The 13,718-nt window shown below is 43.6% G+C and overlaps 1 protein-coding gene across 1 annotated transcript in view; it reads left to right on the forward strand.

Annotated features, from left to right (window-relative positions):
* The window catches only part of KIF5C (kinesin family member 5C), a 161,726-nt gene extending 157,725 nt beyond the window's left edge, over positions 1-4,001 (forward strand). Inside the window, exon 26 of the mRNA XM_037849932.1 lies at positions 203-4,001. The gene's annotated coding sequence lies outside the window, so the exon portion shown is untranslated. The remainder of the gene's footprint in view (positions 1-202) is intronic.
* Positions 4,002-13,718: the final 9,717 nt, after the last annotated feature.

Raw genomic sequence — 13,718 nt, forward strand, 5'->3', positions numbered from 1 at the left:
TACTGATTACATGTTCAAATGACGATGTTTCGATATTGAGTTAATGTGGCCACTGGAAATTAAATATGTGGCTTGCATTGTATCTTGTTGGGCAGTTCGGTTTAAACACCTAGAACTTTTAAAAACATTTTCTTAAGCGTGAACTTCCACTGCGTTCTTTAACTCATATGTTCTTTCTTTGGTTCTTTTTTTCTCTCAACAGATACGACTCCACGTAGCATGTCAAGGACTACATTAATCTCACCAATTCCTCTATTTTTTCCCCCTTCTACACAATTTCCATTTTCTCTCACACTTGCTTACTCCAGCCATCTGCAGTACACCAGTTTCAGGTATTTTGAGCTGTGTAGAATTTCTGTGTGTACACACGTGTGCTTGGACTCTTCTCTTCCTGAGAAACCTGAAGGAGATGATTGCAGAAGATCCACTTACTATTCAGAACCATTGCCACCGGCTCGGCCTCCGGGGCGCCGGGTGGTCCCTGGTGGCTGCCGGAGCCTCTTTTCTCGCATGCACTGTCACGGGGAGCACCCTACCTGCCGGTCCCTGGAGGGGGACCTGCAACAACCAAGTGCCCTGGAGGCAGCTGATCACGCTCTGCCGCAACTCTGGTTTCCTGTAAAATAAACATATTACTTTATATTTTTAGGGAACAACAAAAAAAAAGTGCTGCTGTTGGGTACAAAATTTTCATTCTGAACACTTTTCCGAAACAAATTGCCCCAAAGAAGCATTTTGAATATCCTGGCCATATGTTTGGATATGTAAAATACATCTTTTAGTATGGCACCTGTTAAAATGCAAAGCAGATTTCTTCAAGGCAGAAAAACAATCTGATAGTAGAAATGTAGAATTTGTTCATTCAAACACATCTGTGTAAATGCAAAAAGTCATAAAATTCACCTCTGAGCTACTTGCTATAGAACCTGCAGTGACTATCCCCTTCATTTCTCAGCCAGCCTGCTGTGAACACCATTCCCACAAACGTGCTGAAAGTGCTGCAGAGTTGGATGGGTACAAAAGGGGCTGTCCCCTTCCTCACTTCTTTCTCCTTGATCCTTCTGGAGCTTGCATTGGGGATGGCCTCTTTAGGGAACCGTGTTAAAGTTGTGAGGGGTATTGCTGAAGAAATCTAGGATCATTGCAGCAGTTGAAAACAGAAGCCCTGGGTGGGGGTGGGGAAGGGGGTGGGAGTGTTAATTGACAATTTTTTGTGCCTGACTATGATTAAGTTGTTACAAATAACTTATTTTAACCCATCATTGCAGACTGTTTATTTGGATTCTCTTTGGCACCAAAATATAGATAGGTTTCATCTTCTTAGGTGGAATTAGAAGAAATAAGTATGGATGGATTTTTTATATTTAGATATTGTTTTATTGAAAAACACAACTCTAGCTGAGTCAACCTCTACTTCTGATTGTGCATATTAAAATGATTGGTTTTCAGTTAGCACAATTTCAGAGAAACTGGCAAGGATTCATTGAAGTTGGTCTTCTGTGCTGCTACTTATTTTGACACATTTGGGGGTAAGTCAAGGCAAGCAAATCAATGTCAAGTAGAGCACCCCTCCTGCCAGTTGTGCATGCCCATGGTAGTTGGCTGGCATTGTCCCTTGGCGCTTTCACTGCTGGGGAGACACTGGGCTTTCCCATGGCCACATGGACACAAGGTTGAAGATAATTTGTGTGTGTGTGTGTGTGTGTGTGTGTGTGTGTGTGTGTGTGTATAAAATTTGCTGACAACTGTAAATTGACTTCCAAACTCTTACATAAAATTTCCCTAGCAAAGCAAAGCTGTTTTGACTTAATTTATTTATGAAAAATTGCACTGTTCTTATGTTTTTTCTTTTTGGGGGAGGAGTAAGGAGAAAGAAAAGATTACTAATTCTATTGAAGTATTTATTTAGTAAAGATGACCATTTTGTATTCACTTGATTTTTTTTAATTATTTTTGATTTTCTTATGTTGTTGCCATTACCTCCCCACTCCCCTCTGCCCCAGTGTAACTGCTTGATCTCTAGTTGAAGTCTGATGGAAGGTCACAGGTTTCGCTAACCTTATCAGGTAGTAACATATGCCACGGATTATAACCTTCTATTAACATGTTTAACTGTGATTTTGAAAGCTGAAACACTGGTCTTGGAGACGATCGCCAATGAATAATTGTCATGCCACTACTGTACATGATGCAAGTGTATTACTTTGTGTTTGGAAATTAAACAAAGGTCAGTAATTTTTTTTTCTCTCGTTAATATCCATCACCAAATAGATTGATTTAGATTCTTTCCAAAGTAATTTTCACTTTTCTACTTCTAAAGAACTGTTTGGCCCTTTTGTGTTTCAGACACTCTCTTGTAGTTCCATAGTACTTGACCTGTACAAGGGACTCACAAACTTCACTTTACTGTTAGTCACAGAGAAAGTTGGCTTTGATGTCTCTTAAAGATAATTCTGCTAGTTGCTGATCAGCCAGTCAGTTCACCTAGCTTCAATCTTTATAGGACCTCTAAACTAATTTTCCCACACTGTGACTAAAAGGTACACTGATTATTGGGATGGCTTATACAATGTATTCAAACAGATTCCAAAATATAACTTTGTATGATAAGCCAGTTATTATGTCGACCCATATACTCTGTAGGTCACTTGTTTTAAAAAACCACCTTTAAGCAAATTTGGTTTTAAACTATCGTTCCTTTACACTTGAACTCTAAATGTGAAAATGACACTGCTGAATGGCTAAGCCTATGATGTTTTTTGGTTGTATGCTGCTTTTTGCTAGTGTGAGTATTTGCCTTTTTCTCCTCTCTGGGAATAATTATATATTTCTTGGAAGTTTATAGCATCCCTTTGATGTTGTAAGGGACTAACCAGATGGCTTATACCAATAAGCTGCACCTGCAGGGTTGTTAAATTAGAGGAATGCTGTTTAAGATATCAAGATTTATAGTTGGGAACTAAAATATATTAATGCCAAATGTTTTGGTCAGTTACTAAGGAATTCTATCAGATGCATCATCTCTTCAAATGCTGTATGGTTTGTGTTTGTTGAATGGAGGGAGGACTAATTAGTGTGCAGATCAATAAAAGTGGATGACTTCTAAAGGTAATAGTATATGATTAAGAAAATTAGAATTTATAGAAATATTGGGATAAATGAAATACATGTGTATCTAGATTGTAGGCTCTAGTGATTTTCAAAGCTCGAAAGGTCAAATAAGGAAGTGATATTCCTGTCCCAGTGAAGGGCAGTACTCAGAGGGAGACTTGCCACACTCCATTGCTCTGTAGGAATGACTGAAAAAAAATAAAAGCTCTTAACTTCCTCTCTGAAGTGCATTATTTTAGCAGGGGAGGAGACATTTGGACTCTAGCTATATAATCTATAGGGAAAGTTTTTCACTGGCAAAGGACAAGGGGAGGATTTTACTGCGTTATCTCACCCTGAATATCTTCAGCAAGCTAAAGGAATCATCATAATCTGGAATTGCTTTATTTAACATTAACAAGTTAGATTTTTAAAAAAATATATTGGATCAGGGCCAGGTAATTGCAGAAGGAAGCAGTGCTCCACAAAGTCTGCTTACTCATTTAAAAATTGTGTATCAATTTTAAATATTTTTCATTGTGTGCGGATATAAGGGGAGTAGGGCATTCTGTAGAATTATATGTCTAGTTTGTAAAGTGTGTAGCGTGTACTGCAGACGTGTTCTCTGGGCTTTATGTATCTGTACAGTAGCTTTCTTTTAAAAAATATAATAAATTGTGGACAGACCTGTTTTGGTGGTTTGAGGAGGAGATTGGCAGTTTATATCAAGTAATGATGCTGTAATATAGTAAGTATAAGGAAAGATCTGGAAACAACCCTCCTCTGGCCCAGGAAAAAATTTTGGTTATCTTCTAGGTTCTAAAATGAAGATGTATGGATACACTGGCAGACTGCATGTTGTATAATTTGAAAAATACTAAAAGTGGAAAATAAAACGGAATTAAACTTTGGCTGGTCTGTTTCCCTTATTTGAGTCATCCTTAAGACGCTCTCATTTCTGGCATCATTGCCAGCTTTAGGACAAGCCATTTCCTGGCCTCGAAGGAGTTCCTTCCGGGAAGCAGCTAACTACTCAAATATGCAGCATGAGCAAGATCAGCTTGACCTGTTGTCTTTTACTTTGCCAGGATACCTACCTTTTCTTATTTTTTCATTGAGGAACCAACAAAACTTGATGACCTTTGTTCCTGCAGCTCTAAAAAAATTTTGATTGATAAAAATAAATATTTTACCAACAGTTAAAAACTCAGAAGAGCAATGTATTAGCTGAATTTTTTCTCACTTGAGAAAGGCACATATTTTAATCTAACGTTTTAGAGCTTAGGCGTACTTCAACTAATGAGTGGCAGCTCTGCTTATGTTGAAAGATTGTTGGCATCTTTTGAGAAGGGGGTGGGGTGTTCGTATTTCTGTTTAGTATTAATGCACAGGTCTGACATCTCTGACAGGATAGCAGAGTGTCAAGCCTTTGGAGAATAGGCAGGATTATTCTGATCCCCTTTCTCAGCAAGGAGCTTCCCTACCTCGTGTTGCTGGGATCACGTGACCATGAATGACATTGTGTCTGTAAAGCATCCGCATTCTTTTGGTTTGGTTAATGTTGCATGAGATCCAAACAGTAAACCTCTCTGCCTTAATCAATTAAACATGGAAAGGGGGGGATGCCTAATGAATGTTTTGTTAGTGGAATTGAGGACACCGCAGATGATGTGCTTTTATGATGTCATCCATCCTTTTTGAGATTGTTTTACTACAAAGAACTCAGAAGAGGCGGTTTCCAGATGTCAGGTTGTTAAAGGCAAAACTTCAAACGTGGTGGATGACTATTTCAGGCTGAAGCCTGCATTTACGATGGGAAAACAGTACTCTGAAGGAACCAGATTACAAAGCAAATTTCGATATCAGTGGAAATGGACCCCCAGAAATCCCAGAGCACAGTGGCACTGCAATGCAGTAGAACTGCATTTACACCCAGTATTCTCTTTGTTCCTGCAAGTCTTTCTCAAGGTTTCCTGTTCCGCTGAACTCTGAACTGTACTCTGGCGGTGCCTTGGAGTACAGAGGTCCAGGATCTACGGGAGAAAGTGGAACTGAAGCTATAATCTGCAAAGGCAGTTAGCAGTGACGTGTGTATTGGCACATTTAGGTCTAGTATTTGCGACAGGTAACATCTTGTGATTTGTCTTATATACATAATAAATTGAAGTAGGAGGCATTGCTTAGGTGACACATCAGATGAAAATGTGGGCTCCCTTGGCAAAACGCATTCTGAGCCACGGGATTTTTCACTTCCCCTCCAGCATTTGGTGGTTCTTCAATCTGCAAAGAAAACACCAGTCTCTTGTGGTTAGTTGGGCTCAAAAAAAGAAAAAACTCACAGGTAACCCCTGTTAGAGGCCTTTCCTAGAGGCCCAGGAATCCGTTTGCTTCCCTAGCGCAAAGACTTTTTGTTCAGGAGTCCCTAGAAATGCTTCCTCCCTGTTTAGCACCCTCTAAACCTCACCTTTCCCTACAACAAGAATACAAATGATTCTCAGGGTGTAGCTTTTAAAGACATTTACCTGCAACAATATTTGAGTCCATTCCAGATGACACGTAACAGCATCAGAACCTCGTAACATTCAGAAAACTGCAGTCAGCAGTCAATTAATGTGAGGTACTATTCTGTGTGCCAGACACTGTTTTATGTGCTTTACATGTATTAATCCATCTAATCCTCCTAACAACCCCATGAGGTAGGCACCATTATTTGCATTTTACAGGTGAGGAAACAGAGAGGTAAGTAACTAGCCCAAGCGCTCTCACCTGGGACGAGGAGGGGGACAGGATTCAAACTCAGGTACTCTCATTCCAAGATTTGTGCTCTTAACAGGTAGCAATGCTGCCTCTCAGAACAGTGCTTTTTTTTTTTTTTTTTTTTTAAGTGATAACCAACCTCAAAAACCCCATTATAAAGAATTTATACAGAGCTTTATACCTTTGCAACTTTATGCATCTTTTCTCCTTTCATGGGAATCTGAGAACTTGTTATTTCAATACTTTAAGCAATCAACTGCATCTAGGAAAAAAATAATAAGGAAGGAAGGAAGCCTCACGGTAGGGTGCCTGATAATACAGAAATATGGAGCTTCTAAAGGGAGGCTGTATTTCAGCAGTGCAGTTGTCAGAATCCTTTTCATAGTTTCAGACGCGTAGAAGTGTGGCAGCCACTGCTGCTGGTTTTCAAGCTGTGTGTAGTAAAAGTTTAACTGGTTAACCATGTTGATTTTTTTTCTTAAGGCATTATCTTTGGTTGCATACTTTAATATTTAACCTATATTCCTTTGCTTCTTAAGCTGAAAATAAGTCAGTACTCTCTTGCCCTGTCTCAGCCCTGAAGGGGTGCGAGAACGGTCCTGGCCCTAAAGGGAGGTCTTGGAGGGGCTGGATCCGGTTTCTCCTCATCCCGGGTATTTGTGAGGTCTGGGAGGAGGCCGCTCAGTGAGTCCTTTGATAATAGCTGCCCCCTACCTCACCTCTGGCCCTGTCATGATGATTAATCGGCTCCACTTTAGTGCTTTCGGTCTTAGAAAGAGTCAACATGCCAATCATACCACACATGCATATGCAAGTCCAAATCCAGATTGGGCTGGGAACAGCACAAGTCGGGCTCCCCTTCCAGTTCCCCCTTTACAACAGGCTCCTTTACCTGTGCCTCTTGTGTCTGTCAGTGCTTCTGATGGCTCCTAAAAGGTTGGGAAGGACAGGCTGATGTCGGGTGTGCCTGGATGACGGGATGCTAACCCCTTCAGCCAGTGCCCACATGGCTAGCTGTCCACACGTCCCAGCCCCAGCTCGGGCTTCTTTGCTGCCCTACAGCACCCCCTTCTGGGACGAGCATGCAATGGCAAGTGCCCCCGGAGGACTGGTATCGGGAAAAATGGGAAGTCCGATGAACTCAGGACCTGGCTCCTATTGAAGTTTTCCAAACCCAGGCTGTTGTATTGTGGTCGAGTTGTTGAACCTCACCAAGTCCCTAATACCTCATCTCTCTACCTAGATCATGGAGATTTAGCCTACTGCCCTACATTCTTCACAATTTGTCGTGAGGATCAGATGAGAAATTGTGAGTGAGACTCAAAATATAAGGGATTATTATCAAAAACTTGCTAGGAGAAGGCATTTTGTCTTGGCTTGCAGCTATTGCCTTCTACCTACCATAAATGCATTCTCTTGGTAGCTCTTCATTTAGGGTTCTTCCTTTCCCCACTCCACCCTCTTTCCCCTCAGGGAAAACGCCGCTCTTAGATTATTTCATGGGTATAGAATACGCCATCCACTCCAAATAATGGCAGGGAGTTGGTGTACAGGCTGCTTTCCACACCCTGTGCATTGCAGCGTCTCATCCCAGAGGCTCCTGTGAGCTTTCTTCACTCAAAGCCCTGATGCTGGTTTGTGAAACAACTCCAGTCAGTTTCCCATACGTGGAGTCAGGAGTCCAATAATCACAATTAATGTGGAGAGACTAAGTCCCAAAAGAATCTTTGTAGGATCTTAACAAGTTCCCCAAAGTGAGTTTAGAGACGCTCAAGGAGTCACTTAGTCAAGCCGGTGCACAAAAGCACACTCAGCCTTTGCCAGCTGGTAACAAGGTGTCTCCTCCCTCCTCTATGCAGAAGCCGGATCTCCTTGCGCCAGAAACTAGAGGCAGGTGCTCGCTATTGGGTGCAGGCTGGGCCTGTCCTTTGCACGTGGGCCTGCTGTTATGGCCTCTGCTCAGCTCGCACTGCTCATTTCATACAGCCACCTGAAGGGGGAGGTATCCTCATCCATTCATTGCCCATGAGAAGACTGAAATCAAATCAGGTGAAGTAACTTGTCTGGGGTTACATTCTTTTTGGCTCTAGAGCTCAGGTTCCTTTCGTTACAGTCCTCTGCTTCCCCACCTCCAGGGCAATGGGTTGGGAGCCGCCACCAAAGGCCACTCAATTTTCCCTATGAGTTGTTGTAGATAAGTACTGCCTTTTAAAGAGGTTTTCCCTTCACTATATTGAGTAAGTGAATGGGGTGGTGGGGCTGTTCTTGAAGAAAACAAGTGTACGCCACCAATACCTAGAGTAGAAGGGAAGAAAATGAGGAGCTCTTGGAGTCTACCCAGTGAGATCAAATGACCCACCTCATGTCCCAGATCCCATCTTTAGAGGGCCCAAGCCCAGAGCACCTGGTTCTCAAGAGCTCCCCCTGTGGCACCAGCCTTGGGCGTGGCAAGATCAAAGCCAGGCACAACAACGATGCTGGTAATGGAGTTCTCTCTGGTGTTATAGGGTCAAACATTGACTGATATTAGTTGTGTGGGAATGTCTTGCCACAGTCATTTGTTGGGTGTTTCCGACGTGCCAGAGCCTGGTGACTGAGAGTGAACTTTTGTCATTTTATAGAACTGGGTTCTAGTAGTTCCCACTGTTTCCTTTATTAGCTGAGTGCCTTGAACACATTGTTGAACCTCTCTGCAAGTAAAGCACTTAGTACTGTGCCTGCCTTGTGCTGATAGCCAGTTCTTTACATGTACCCTGGAATTGCTTACAAGGACTTTTTGAGGGGGGTATTGTTGGTCTCCCCACACACAGATGAAGAAACTGAGGGATGGAGAGGTTGAGTGAGTTGCTTAGCATCACCCAGCTAGGAAGTGGTGGAGCTGGTTCCAGAGTCTACACTCTTAACCATGAGGCTAAACTTTCCAGTGCCCCCAGGGCTGCTGAGGGGCAGAGAGACGTGAGCTCAAATCCTAGGTCACTCCCAGGCCAGAGCTTATTCTTACATCTAAACTCCTCATACTGGAGCATTTGAAATTTCTGTGTGGTAAGTTCAAAACCCTCTGCAAAAATGTTAGCATTCCTTCATTTTCTCAACAAATATTTGAGCACCTACCTTGTCCTCAGCATGTTTTTCAGAGTTGGGGAGAGGGACTGAATAAGATAAGACTAAGTGTTTGTTTTCTTAGAGACAAACTATAAACAAATGAACAACTAAAATTTGTAAATTTCTATAATTATCTAGTTCATTAAAGTGCCATAAAGAAAATAAGCCAGTGTGCTGCGATTGCAAGTGGCTTAGGTCTACTTCCGACTGGAGGTCAGGGAAGGCTCCTATGAATGTTTGAAGGGACCAGCCATGCAGAGATCTGGAGACAATTCTGAGTGGAAGGGACAGCAAGTTCAAAGGCCCCAAGGAAGGAATTCTGTAGACGTGTTAGTGGGACTTGAAGTCTCATTTGACACAAAAAATTTTCTCTCCTCTAGTCTGTCAGTTCCTCATTTACCTTGCAAATTAAAAGGATAAATATGTTTATATTGATTCCAAAAATACAAGGTAAATTTGGAATAATCCAGAACTTCCTTCCTAGGTTCAGAAAGACAATGCCAAAGGCATTTGGCCATCTTGGTAGCCAGCAATTCTTTGAATAGACCCATAAATTTTTAGCCCATGCTTCGGTGGTTGCCCACACAAATGTGCTGAAACTTGTAAACGATAGGGCAAGTGTATTTCCAGCTGATGTGTTTTAAACAGCCAAGCAAATTCACACTGATCCACAGTTCCCGGGAACAGAAAGAATAATGCTGAGGGATAAATATGGAAAAGCTGATTTGCTGCACAGCCTCGGGGTCAAGCCCAGGCCGGAGGGGACCACCTGCATTGTAGGGAAATAGAGCCCTGCTGCTTCTTACCACTTGCAAATTCTGCTTGCTGGCTTGGTATGTGAGAAATAAACCCAGTATGCTTTGGGAAGGTTATTTCAACTTTTTTTGCTGTATCAGGACTCTGTGGTTAGTGAACATCAAAAAGCCACAGAAACATGTGTCCTTGCCTGCCTTTGGTAAGCACAGAAAAAATTTCACCAGTCAGTAAAAGATGATTCCAGATTTTGTCTCAATATTCTTGAGCTGACTTTTTGGGTGTCCCTGAACCATAACCTTGGTATCTACTCCTGCTGCAGCTGCTGCTTGCCCTGTTTTTGCAGTTAGCCTCAGCCCTTGCCAAGGTCTGCCAAGAAAGAAGTGTTTCCCGCTGTGGAGCTCACACAACTAAATTGCACCTGACTGAAGCCCTCTGTTTTAATTAGCCTGTGGCTTTAGGAAGTGGGGCAAAATATCTACATTTTTATAGGATATCATTGGCAAGTTAGCTGAATGGCCTCAGCTTTTCAACCGGTAAAGCGCTAGATCTGGTGAGCGTGCAGTGGGCTGGCGTGAGGTGTCACCAGTTCGGTCGAGAAGGGTCTAGGCTTCTTTTAAGATTTAAAGGGGTAGCACAGAGCTGGTTACACATTTTATTTTCCTCTTAGAAGTCTGATTTTCAACCTGAGTTGTAGAAGGGAGTAACATTTCTCTTCTTTTGTTCAGGTGGGATGAGAGCTTAACTTAGAGGGAAGGGAGGCTCCTTGGCAGGCGTGTAGTGGAAGCTGTCTCACATTGTCCACATCTCTGGGCCTGTTTCCTCGCTTGTGAAATGAGAAAGTTGGAGTAGCTCGATTTCCCAGACTGGCCTGTAGATGAGAAGCACTTGGAGTGGGTATTCAAAAACTGCTCCACTCCACTGAATCAGAATTTTCAGGGAGGAGTAATCTGTGCATTTAGCAGCATCCCTAGGGATCCTTCTCCTCCAGGATGTTTGGGAACAGCAATAATACGTCTTCTAGCTTTACAACCTTGGCGCTCAGACTGAAAGGCAGGGATTCCTAACCATTCTTGGGACTGGTACCTCTTTGCAAATCTAAGAACAGCTGGGGATGCTCTCTCTCCTTAGGAAAAATGCATGTAGACACAGAATACAGAACCTAGTTTCAGGTGTGTGGATCTTAATTAAGAAGCCCTACTCTCAAGTCAACTCTCAAAAGAGAATTTAAGCATTTAGGACTGTGCCTGGCACAAAGTAGCTGCTCACTAAAGGTTATAATCTATTTATGTCCTATCTATTCTACAATATACTAGCATTATCTTCATTTTATAGCTGAGGAAATTGAGGCAGAGAGATTAACACGCTTTGTGAGGGGTAGATGGATTTGAACCCAAGCAGTTGGATTTCCAGAGCCAATGTACTCTGGGTAGATAAGAGGCAATATATTAAATGGTCACAGAATTGCCTATGTGAACTCCTGGCTCTTCCTGACCCTAATATTTCCGACCCCTTCCCCACACTGTTCCCATATTAGTTATATCCGAGCAGCTGCCACATGCCAGAACTATCCTAGCTGCTTTACACACAGTCTCATTGAAAACTATGCTCAGAAAGTAAAATACAGTATTAATGTATACACTGAGTTCTATGTAAAGGTAGGAATAGTTAGGATGGTAAATATACCCTGAGACTCAGAAATTATTTTTTGGATTATTTTCCCTTTGTATAATTTATCTTTCACTATGATAGGAGTGCTTGAGAGAGAGAATAATCTAAAGATTTCCCAGGTCAAATCTAACCAGCAGAAGATGGTAAAGAACACAGTTATTTGCAAGGATTCATTAATTCATTTTAGAATCTGAAGAAGTCTACCCATAATAGTTTGATCCTATTTTCAGCTCCTCATGCGAACCTGGGTTATGGAGGGAGGAACACGTCTCTTCCTTTGTTCGGGGGCTGCTCAGCCCTCAGCTGGCCTCTCCCTACTGCTGGCCTGAGCCACGTAGGGATGTCATTGACTGAGCTTTGTGCCAGGGCCATGTCCAAGCACTTCCCACGCATTATTCCACTTCATCTCATGACAGTATCTGACCTTTGCATTTCAGATACCCCTTTCAAGCAGAGATCTCACCTGACTGCATCCCTGCACGTTTTCCAAATGGGAAATAAAGCACAATTAAGGAACATGGCTAAGGCTACTCAGCCAGCCCAGGAGAGTGAGCACGTGCAAGTGTGTCTAAGGCAGAACTTGTGCCTTCTTGAGTGATTCTCAGGCCTGTCTGGGTGGCATCTCCCGGGTTGCCCCAGTGAAGATCACACACACAGTGGAAGGATCTTAAATCACAGGGATCAAATGCTCCACTTACTGAGACCAACATGCAAGATGGGCTGGCCCACTTCGTGTGGGTGAGACCAGAGGGGGCTCCTGCACTCGGTCCTACCTGCTGGTGGAAGTGGCTGTCCCCACCGGCGGACATCTGCCTCCCCACCTGCCACAGAGGGAGTAGCGGCGGGGGCAGGGCCCAGATGGATAGATGGGACAGCCTCTGCAACTCTTTCCCAGGTGGTCTTGCCCAGTGTGACATGGCCAGACAGGCAAACCCAGATTTTAAACACTCCTCTGTGCAGAATCCACAGATGAAAGAGGATCCCAGGTCTTGAGAAGTGCTGGGGCTTCTGGGGGGTGGGAAGGGAAGTCACTTGGTTCTGACTTCACCAAGTTTGCCTTTGAGGTTTAATGCACAGTCATGGAAATGTACTGGGTTATAAGAAGAGATGTTTTCCATACAGCTTTCAAGTTGTATGGTGTTTCTGTAGTGTGCTTGGAATGGATTTCTTTAACAAGTTCTGAAATTATCCTGTGAGTAGCACCATTACAAACTGCTGAGTGTGTGTGTTCCATTGGTTACACGGAAAACTTTAAAAACACACTATACTCTTTGTATCCTGTTTTGGCATATCTTTGTTTTTGAAGTTGTCAGGAGCCTCAATAAATGCAAGTTACACTTGACCTCTGAGAGTTCTGGAAAGAGCAGGGGAATAGAGGTCTCCACGGAGGAAGAAATCCAAGCCCTCTCTCTCCAAAAGTTCTGGCCCTAGCCAGGTTTTCCAGGCTGCAGGCTCCACCAGCAACTTGAAGACCCCAGGCCAGTCCCATTCTTTTTATAAATGCAGCCCTGAGCCCCAGGCTCACTTCTGCTTTTGCTGTGGGATCTTGGGTCAGAGGCCCAAACGCTGGGCTTTGTTTCCACAGTGCAAGGCTGACAGGGCAGCATTGCATTTCAGAGCTTCCCTGCAAAAATTGAAGATTTGCTTGACTGCTTATAAAGTTGCGGTGGGAGGACAGACCTCCCTCCCTCAAGCCAGCTGTCTTGCTGGAAGTTGGTGGGGAAGTAAGCAATGCTAGAGAGAACAGGTGACCTGGAAGTCAGGAAGCCTGACCCTGGGCCCTCAGCTAAGATGGGAGTGATGATGGAGCACCTCTGGCCTGGGAGTAGCAGCATGAGGCTGGACTCAAGAGACCAAGAGACTGGGTAGCACCTCGTTTGTTCATCACATACTAACTGCGCACCTGCTCTGCGCAGGGCTTCTCTAAGGTTCTGGTGATTCAACAGTGGACAGGCAAGTTTCTGCCCTCCTGGGGATTACAACCCAGGGGTAGGGAGGACATCACCATTTAAAATTATCTTATTTATAGCTTAACGCCATTATTTACAAATAAAGAACGCGTGGAGTCCTGCACCGCGAGGGTTCTGGGTGGGCGAGGTGGGGATGGGGTAGGACGGAATGGTAGGAAAAGTTCTTCCAGGTCTGAACGAATTCACTGTGACCTTGTCCCGGGTCACTTTCGCCCCTGAGGGTCTCCATTCTCCGTTTCTACATCCGATGAAGAAAGGGGTTGGACTCTCCCTCTTCGCGCTCGGTCGGGTGTGGCTCACTCTCTGGTTCATTTCCTGCGCGGGCCGGGCTGGGTGGGGACGGGCTCGGCCTGTCTTCCCGCCGCGCCCCGAGAA

The sequence above is a fragment of the Choloepus didactylus genome, chromosome 9 (genome assembly GCF_015220235.1).
Source record: "Choloepus didactylus isolate mChoDid1 chromosome 9, mChoDid1.pri, whole genome shotgun sequence".
Lineage (NCBI taxonomy): Eukaryota > Metazoa > Chordata > Mammalia > Pilosa > Megalonychidae > Choloepus > Choloepus didactylus.